This window comes from Canis lupus, chromosome 13 (assembly GCF_003254725.2).
Source record: "Canis lupus dingo isolate Sandy chromosome 13, ASM325472v2, whole genome shotgun sequence".
NCBI classification, from domain to species: domain Eukaryota; kingdom Metazoa; phylum Chordata; class Mammalia; order Carnivora; family Canidae; genus Canis; species Canis lupus.
The window spans coordinates 49,648,103-49,657,782 of record NC_064255.1 but is presented as its reverse complement, the minus strand read 5'-3'; the positions used below and the strand labels follow the sequence as shown (position 1 = coordinate 49,657,782).

At 43.4% G+C, this 9,680-nt stretch overlaps 1 long non-coding RNA gene across 1 annotated transcript; it reads right to left on the bottom strand.

Annotated features, from left to right (window-relative positions):
- Nucleotides 1–3,560: 3,560 nt before the first annotated feature.
- Nucleotides 3,561–4,841, bottom strand: LOC112652326 (uncharacterized). The gene is made up of 3 exons (XR_007401814.1): nt 4,636–4,841; nt 4,020–4,181; nt 3,561–3,612 (listed from the first exon to the last, which is right to left on the bottom strand). It is a non-coding gene; the product is annotated as an uncharacterized LOC112652326 (long non-coding RNA).
- Between the last annotated feature and the right edge of the window lie 4,839 nt (nt 4,842–9,680).

Genomic DNA, 9,680 nt, shown 5'->3' with positions numbered 1-9,680 from the left:
AGTGAGACTCACCTGGCTCGCGGAACAGCTGGAACAGCTCGGGGGAAGCATTCAGGTGCTTGGTATTTTCCATCTTCAAAGAACAAAGAAAAATCCTCTACCTGGAACCAATATAACAACGTTCGTTAAGAGTCAGGAATTAAATTTTTTGAAAATAACAATGACAATGAAGAAGCTACTAGAAACAGAACCACTCCCCTGACCAAATAAATTCTCCAATGAAATGTACACAGCAGGGACCCCTGGGTGGCTCAGAGGTTGAGCGTGATCCTGGAGACCCAGGATGGAGTCCTGATCCGCCCCTTGCAGGGAGCCTGCTTCTCCCTCTGCCTGTGTCTCTGCCTCTCTCATGAATAAATAAGTGAATGAACGAAAGGAAAGAAGGGGAAGAAAGGAAGGAAGGAAGGAAGGAAGGAAGGAAGGAAGGAAGGAAGGAAGGAAGGAAGGAAGGAAGGAAGGAAGGAAGGAAGAAGGAAGGAGAGAAAAGAAATGTACACAACAAAGAGTAGATCAGTGACTGGGGTCTGGAATGGTGTGGGTGGCAGTCTCGGGGTCAAAGGTCATTCTCAGCCTTACAGATCTGTAGAGTACATGGAAAGAAGGTTTGGGGCTCAAGCCTGTTTGCTTTTGAGCTTGGTTCCTTCCTTTCTAACGTGGCGGTAATGATGGCCTCAAAGGAATGCCCTGAGGATCAGAAATGTTGATCCTTGGAAGGAGTGTGGCAAGTGTAAGCTGCACGTCGTCACAGATGCGATCAAGTGCAAACTCTTGTTCCCTATCAGAGGTGACTGAGCAAAATGCTGCCCATCCAGGAGTTGTTGGTGTGGAGGGGAGAAGCTAAGATTCTCCATTTCGTTTCCCCAGATCCTGGTTTTAATAAAACCTGTCTTTCCTAAATGGTCTTCCCAATACCATCACTGGGATGCTGTAAGGAAGAAATTAAATCACTTATATAAAAAGCTTACCTCTCCCTGAAGAGAGACTGACAAGGGTGTTTGCTTTTTGGAGTTGTATTTGTCAAGTCAAAACGTATGTCAGTCTTATTTTTGGCAGCTAAGCAGACTAAATGTTAGACATTTTTGCAGTGAGCATGATTTTTCCATGATTCTTAAGAGAATACTGAAGTTCACAGAGGTTAATTTTCCAAGACCACCAAGCAAGTAAGCAGTGGGTATAAAACTCACAATTGGAGAGAAAAATCAATAAACTTTGGATAAAGCCAGCCTTGAGCCTAGGCAATACACCAGCCCTGCCATAATGTCAATTCAGATCCAGTATGAGGACTTTCCTGCCTGATAAAAAGCACTTACTCTGCCTACTTATAAAGAAAATTAGACTTATAAAAATCATTAGAGAATGATTCTTCAGGTTTAAGACATTTTTGTTCCCCTTTTTGAAAAGCAAATTCTCCTGAGAATGATAATAACTTTAAGCTTTTTTTAGTCATTTATACCTACAGAAGAAAAAGTTTATTGTATTCTTCCCCAGAGAGAAGCTTGATGAAGAAATGGATGAAAAGCACATGGAGAGTCTGAATACTCACAGGAAATAAAAAGAAAAGGAACACAAAAAGGGAGGCAGGTTGCCCCAAATTGCCTATTTCACTATTTTACCTAGAATTTTGGCTGTGATGATAGGATGTGTTTTTGATGCCAAAACATCATATACTGAAGACAACAAAGTTAGAGGACTGACATTTCCTCATGTCAACACTGGAAAGCTACAGTAATCATGGTGTAAGTATCCTACTGTCACAAGGATTGACATAGAGATAAATAGTATAAAATTGAAAGTCAGAAATAAACCTTAACATCTACGGTCAATTGATTTTTGACCAGGATGCCAAGACAATTCAATGGAGGCAAAATAGTCTTTTCAATAAATGGTGCTGAGAAAACTGGGTATCCACACGTAAAAGAATGAAGTTGGACCTTTTAGTCACATTATATGCCAAAATTAACTCCATATGGATTATAGATTTAAACATCACACCCAAAACTATAAAACTCTTAGAAGAAAATATAGGAGTAAATCTCCATGAACTCAGGTTGGACAAAGACCTCTTAACTATGACATCAAAAGCACAAGCAACAAAAGTAAAAATAGAGAAGTTGGACTTAAATTTTAAAACTTGTACTTCAGGGACACCTGGGTGGCTCAGTCAGTTAGGTGTCTGACTCTTGATTTCAGCTCAGGTCATGATCTCATGGGTCATGGGATCACCCAGCATTGGGCTCCATGCTCAGTGGGGAGTCTGCTTGAGATTTTCTTTCTCCTCTCCCTCTCCCCCTCTCCCCATTCGCACACTCACTCTCTCGTTCTCTAAAATAAATAAATAAATCTTTAAAAAAAAAACAAAAACTTGTACTTCAAAGGACATTCCTAAAAAGTGAAAGGACATCCTACAGAATAGGAAAAAAATATTTGCAAATCAAATATTCTAATAAGGAAATTGTGTCTGGAATATATAAAGAACTCGTAGAAGTCAATGACAAAAAAGACAACCCAAGTTGAATGCGCAGAGATTTTAACTAGATGCTTCTCCAAAGAAGATAATACAAATGGCTCATAAGAACATCAAAAGATCCTCAGCGTCATTAGCCCTCAGGAAAATGCTAAATCAAAAACACAATAAGATACCTACCACTCCATACCTAGCCAGATGCCTGTGAAGAAGCCTCTAGATGATTCCAGCCCCGGGGCATTCACATGTTCCCACTGAGGGAACAGACAAGTCAACCCTGTGTGCACTGTCCAGATCTCTGACCCATGTGACCCACATACACAAAACGGCTGTTGTTTTATCCTCCTCGGTTTGGGGTAGCGTGTTATGCTCTCACAGATGACCAGAACATGGTTTAACTTGAGTGCTCAGACGCCTGTTCCTCTGTGAGCCTGCACAACATAGGACCAAGACACAAGAGAAGAATGTAGGGTTTTCCGATGAAAATTACCCACTGTATCAATAGAGATGGTTAATTGGCCTCTGCTATATGCTAGAGTGGTGCTGGATGCTTTCCAGACTTATCTCTGCTCTTCCCAGCAACTAACCCAGGGGTTCTATAAGCCCCATTGTACAGATGAGGAAGCTGTATCAGGCACATTTGAATGACTTGCCCAGGGTCACACAGATGCTAGACAGCCACGATTGACGTCCACACTGATGTAGTTTCCGCCGCGTGCAAAACCTATATGTTGCCCCCCACAGCGTGGCACCCACCCACCCCACCATCGCAGCCGTCCACCAGGAATGCAAAACTGTTCTGAAACTGCAAGCAAGGAGTTGAGATACATAACGAATAGTGACTTTTTTTATTCCCCTGCCAAAACTACACGAAACACGCAGAACATCAAGAGGCAGAGGCGGTCAAGGTGTTTGTTTTAATAATTCAGCTTATCAAAAAATTATTAAATAATAAGAAGGAACTGAGGGGAGCTGAAAAACATATTTCATTTTTCCGGCCTCCCCTACCTGGAGTCAAGACTGGTAAAGGCATAGGGAGAGCCTTTTCTCACTTTGGGCCAGACTTAGTATCTCCACACCTGACTGGGTCATTTCTTACCCTGTGGACACAAAGTGGTGTCCAAATTGTGGGAGACGATTCCAGTGGCCTAGGAAAAAAGCCAGAATCTACAGTCACCCTGAGGATGTTAGAATAGACTTAGCCAATCAATCAATCAATCAATCAAAAGAATAGACTTAGCCACTAGATATTTCCGTGTCAACATACCACATGCCACACGCTCAAGCAGTTGTACCATTATTCAAGTATGTAAATTGTTTGTTTAACATTAGACAGGGATCTCCAGAGAACCGCCAGGCTTTATGTATATAAAACCTTCTACCCTACCCCACTGCCCCACACTTGCATGCAGACTCTCTCATAAAATAAATAAAGAAAAAAGAAAAAACATTACATAAATATTTGTTGAATGAATGAAGCATAACCCTAGGAGACTTCTTCATTGACATTAAGCTGCCAAGTCCCCCACAAACACTTGATTATGACCGCGCTTACCTGAGTATGAAATAGCACCCACGTTGAATGTCAAGGGTGCTATTTAAATGTCAAGGTCTAAAGGCAGCCGGCTGACTCAGCTGGAAGGGCATTGGAGTCTTGATCTCGGGGTCATGAGTTCGAGCCCCATGTTGGAGGTAGAGGTGACTTAAATAAAGAAAACTTTAAAAAAGAAAGAAAAAAGAAAAAAGAGATGTCAAGGTCCAAAGCAGATGACCTGCCCAGTCACCACCAGTAACAGTGATGTCGAATGAAGAAGTAGAAGCTAAGAATAGAGTAAAGGCATTTAGGGATGCCGGTGAACCTAGAGTAATCCAACAGAAATGCAACGTGAACCACGTGGGGTATGTTTAGTGTTCTAGTAGCAACAATCTTACAAATTAAGAAACAGCAGGTCAATTTAATTTCAATAACACACTTTATAAATTATGATTTTTAAATATAATTATTTTACCCATATCCAAAATATCATTTCAGCATATAATCCATAAAAAATCATCAGTGAAAATAAATAAATAAATAAATAAATAAATAAATAAATAAATAAATAAATAAAACTATCGGTAAGGTAGTTTGCCTTCTTCTTTCATACTAAGATTCTGAAATTCATGCTTACGGCTCATCTTCATGTGAACTGGCTCGTTTCCAGTCCTCGGTGGCCACAGGCGGCTCACTCCGGTGCTGTCTAGAGGCAGCAGCATGATGTCTGACCACTTGCAAGTCAGGATGAGTGGCATCCTCTGAAGCCCTGCTTGCTCAGTGAGGCTGACTTGACTCTCCATGGGATTCGATGTCCATGTCCCCGTGTCTTCCCTGATTTGAGAAAAGTCAGAACCAGGGTCACCATGTACCTGGAGTCCATGGAGACAAATGAGGCCAAGACTCAAGACCTGCTATTCACAACTGGTCAGACTTGGGGCACTCTCCGGGTGTCGGTATCCTCACAAACGAAATGTAGAATTGCTGAGAGAGTTCAGTTTGAGCACCTTAAACCCTGCACAGGAACTTCGAGATGCCAGCCTGAACCCCCTGAACATGGAACTACTTTGAACTCCTACTACTGGCTGCTTCTGCAGAATGGCTGAGGCTTCACTTTAAAAAAAGAAAGAAACTGGGGCACCTGGGTGGCTCAGTCGGTTAAATGACTGACTCTTGATTTCAGCTCAGGTCATGATCTCAGGGTCATGAGGTTGAGCCCCACACTGGGCTCCGCACTCAGCGCAGAGTCTGCTGGAAATTCTCTCTCTCCCTCTCCCCTTGCCCTCTCCCCTGCTTGCTCTCTCATGTGCTCTCGCTCTCTAAAAATAAAAATAACTAAAATCTTTTTTAAAAAAAGAAGGAAATTCTACAATATGTGACAACATGGGGCACCTGGGTGGCTCAGTGGCTGAGCGCCTGCCTTTGGCTCAGGCCGTGGTCCCAGGGATCGAATCCCATGTCAGGCTCCCTGCATGGAGCCTGCTTCTCCCTCCGCCTTTGTCTCAGCCTCTGTCTCTGTGTCTCTCACAAATAAATAAATAAAACCTTTTAAAACAAAATGTGACAATATAGATGGATCTTGAGGACATCGTGCTAAGTGGCACAAGCCAGACACAGAAAGACAAGTAGTATGTGCTTCCACTTTTATGAGGTATCTAAAATTGTCAGATTCATAAAACCCAAGACTAGAATAGTGGTTCCCAGGAGCTATAGAGAGAGGGAAATGGATCATTATTGATCAATAGGCATAACATTTCAGTTAATAAGTTTAACTTTTTACAAAAATAAGATTTTTTTTTTTAATGGCCGAGGCTTGAAGGAAATCTCCCACTTCCCTAGAATTTCCTGAGACCCCTGAAGGAGGCTAGCCCGTGAGAGGCCACTCCAGAGTGGATTTCAAGCTTGCAGTCCATGGAGGGAGCTGGTGGTCTTTTCCAGCCCCTGACTTGGGCTTCTAGCCCAGACATGGGAGATTTCACAAAGAGCCCATCGAGGGCCAGAACACAGAATCCGTGGCACTCTCGATAATGCAGCCAAGCGATGCACACGCTCCCACTCTCTCTGCCATTTTTGCACCATCGCAGAAACTCAGAGAGATGTGGATGGAACACTATAGATGTTGGCATCTCCAGGGAATGACGCCAAGGTCGGTCATATTAGGAAGACAATCCCAAACTCCTCTGGGGTCCTCACAGCTGCTTCCAACCCTCTGCCCATGGTCTGGTTTCCCATCACCGGCACACCTTCAAGTGTCTATAAGATAAGCTTCTGAAAGTCATAGCCATTTAGAAATCTAAATGTTCTCCTAGTCTCTAATTTATACATCGGCTTCCTAGAGCCCTTGACATTAACCTCCCAAATGTTACCAAATTCAAATCCCCGTTCATGATCTGTCAGCCTCTTTATCTCTTAGAAAGGTAACAGAGGGAAAAGAAACAAGCCCAAATGGCTTTTTTGGCTGCCCACAGTATTCTTGGAAGTCGGTACGCGAGGCATCCAATGCCTTCTCCCCTATTGTTAGTACCAGCTGGCAGGCCACGGGCTGACAACACACTTGCCAGCGTCTGTGCTATTCCATACTGTGGAATAAAGCCCGGCTGTTTCCTTCTCTCTACCAAAGTAAGAGAGTTAGAGTCATAGGCAACTGGTAAATTCTCTGAGATTTTTAAAAAATGTTTAAGATACTCCTTGTTTAAATAGACCCCTACAGGAGGGCTGCTGAAGCAGGTACCCTTTCTAAGGGTACCTAAGAAGCCCCCTACCAGGGGAGGCGGGGACTGCTGGGGAGGGCGGGATCCGAGGAAGCAGGTACAAGAGAAGCAGACAGATGGAGGATGGAAAGAAGGTGGAGAAAGGATGGTTCTGGTGGCAGGAAGGAGATGTGTCTGCTGAATGCGTATGTGGGAGCCCCACAGCTAAGCCACCCAGCCTTCAGGAAAGTGCTTGCTGTTCCTCCGCAGGAATGTGGCCAGCAGACAGCCTCCAGGTGCCAGCGCAGGGTCTGTCTCCGCTGCAAGAGCTGCCTCACACAAGGGGGTGCCCTTTCCAGGGCAGGCACGTCTGGCAGTTGAGGGAAGCAGGGCCCATCACCATGGCCCCTAGTAGGACAACTCATTGCAGGGCTCCTGGGTTGGCTGAGGCCTTGCGGGGTTCACACTGTGTCTCAGCTTCTCCTTCTGTCCGGCCCTGCTTCCTCCTCTTGCTGCGCACAGGAGCGGGTCCCTAGCAAATGCCCATACATCGAACTCCATTTCAGCATCTGCTTCTGAAAACCCAAACTGCAATGGCCTGGATTTGATTATACCAGATATTTTACATGTTACCCCACTTAACGTACACTGTTGTATGTAGTAGGTGTGTGTGTAAATAGTATATTGTATATAGTATGTATATAATATATAGTATACATAGAGCATACTGTATATAAAATATTGTATATGGTATAATATTGTATACAGTGTGTGTGTGTGTGTGTGTGTGTGTGTGTGTATGTAATCAGTCCCCTTTTATAACTGAGGAAGCCAAAGCTCTGAGAGGTTTAGTAACTTGCCCTTGGCTTGCACAATAGCAGAAGTGGGGTTCAGAAGACCCCCTGAGTGAATTACTGATGACCTAACGTGTACCAGAAAGTCAGGGAAGAGCAAGGCCTTTCAAGGGAGGGGAAGAAGAAAAAAAAAAAAAATGAGAGGGGAAGAGATGGGAGAAAAAAAAAATGCAGTCCCCTTTTGGTGACTTTTGGAAACATACTCTATACCCAAAATACTCCTCCTCCTCCTCCCTGGCCAACTGCTGACTACAATCCCTTTCTTTCCAAAATTGGAGAGAAAAATTAACATACAAATCCTGAAAACAGAATTGCACCCACATGGTTAAGTCAGCAAGCCCCCGGCACCCGCACTCTCTGCTTCTCTCATCCTCTGCTTTGCTTCCCTGCTCCTCTGTTGCCCTAGATCCCTGCTATCATGAGAGAAGTGATCTGATAAACTAACTCCTTCAGAGGGACATGCAAATGACAGCGTGTGTACATTTTGCGAGATAATTCAGGACGCAGCTAATGTGTAACCTGAGCACTGGGGTTCCAGATTGGAAAGCTATTTTGAGGCAGGAGGATCGTGACATTTGCTGTCACTTTGCAGATTTGTGTTTGGAAGGCCAGTACTCCCAAAGCTGTTTATCTCTTCCTGTTATGTTACCCATAATTGAGATAAGGTTGACAATGGTCCTTTGGAAATTGTCTAGTGGTAAAAATAGCTATTCTTTCCATGGACACAGTTAACATAGATATTTTCTAAAAGCCGAAGTAGAATTCTTCATTAGCAACATCATTAAACACCAGTCTCTAAATATAACAACAATTAAGGGAAGTTTTTTAAATAAAAATAAATAAAATCACTTGAAGTCCAATTTTACTAGTTCTTCCAATAAGTGCTTAATCTAAGCGTAGCTTCCCTCAGGCTGGATGACTATCGTCTGACTCTTTCACCCTCCGACACTGCTCAAGCACACATCTGAGTTTCTCCAGCTCTGTTGTTGGCAAGACTCAGAACCCTCTATGCAGTGAAAGGGTCCAAAATGTGCCACCCCCAAATGTGCCACTTTGGCACAGGATTACTTTGAGCTAAAGGCAATGGAGAGTCAAAAGTTGTAAGAACTTTTTTGTAAGAACTGCCCTCCCCTTACCTGCTTAAATTTCCCTTTGGGCGTATCCACCCCCCCAATCACCACCCCCACCAGGAATATAATTCTTTTTTTTTAAAGTATCATTGACATATGATTTCTGAGAAGAGCTGAGAAAAGCATTCTTATCATGCTGAAACGAGTTTTCATAAACATATCTTACTATAATAATCTTTATGTTCCATTAGTTCTCCCATATATTTCCTAGTCACTCCCTCACAATTATGCCTTGAAGCCTGTTGGGGAAGGTCATCAAAAAGATGTGACTGCCAGATGACCCATGACTTAGAGGCTCCTCATCCCCTCCCCTGTCCTTGGAAGGTGGTTCTGATTGCCTTTCCCATTCTCAGAGGCGGCTCCAAGGACACAGCCTTGAGATAGTGATGTGGTGTTGAGAACACCCGCATAGTGTACATGACTAAACCCCTTAAGGCTTCTTTATAACTTTAAAGATTTGGTGGGTGGGTACAGGGATCCATCCATCTTGTTGCTGCACAAGACAAGCTTATTAAAACCTGTCACCTACCAACCTGGAGTAACCTGTCTCTTTCTTTCATCCCTATGGGGGCCAGTTTCAGATTACACCAGAGAAGCTCCCAATAGGGTTGTCTAACCACTTCTTTGAGTTTCATTTCTTTTCTGTGAACTTCTGTGCTAATAAAATTTGGTAAGTTTTTATGCTATCTTCTCTTGTCAATCTGTCTTTTGTTACTTTGGTTTTTTTAAGATTTATTTATTTTAGAGAGAAAGAGGTAGGGGAGGGGCAGAGGGAGAGAGAGAGAGAGAGAGAGAGAGAGAGAGAATCCCAAGCAGACTCCCCGCTGAGCGTGGGGCCCTGACACAGGGCTTGATCCCACGACCCTAAGATCATGACCTGAGCCAAAACCAAGAGTCAGATGCTTAACAACTGAGCCACCCAGGCATCCCTGTCTTTTGTTAGTTTAATTCGTAGATCCCCAGTTACTGAAATTAAGAGTAGGGGATCATTTTTCCTCCCCAACATCA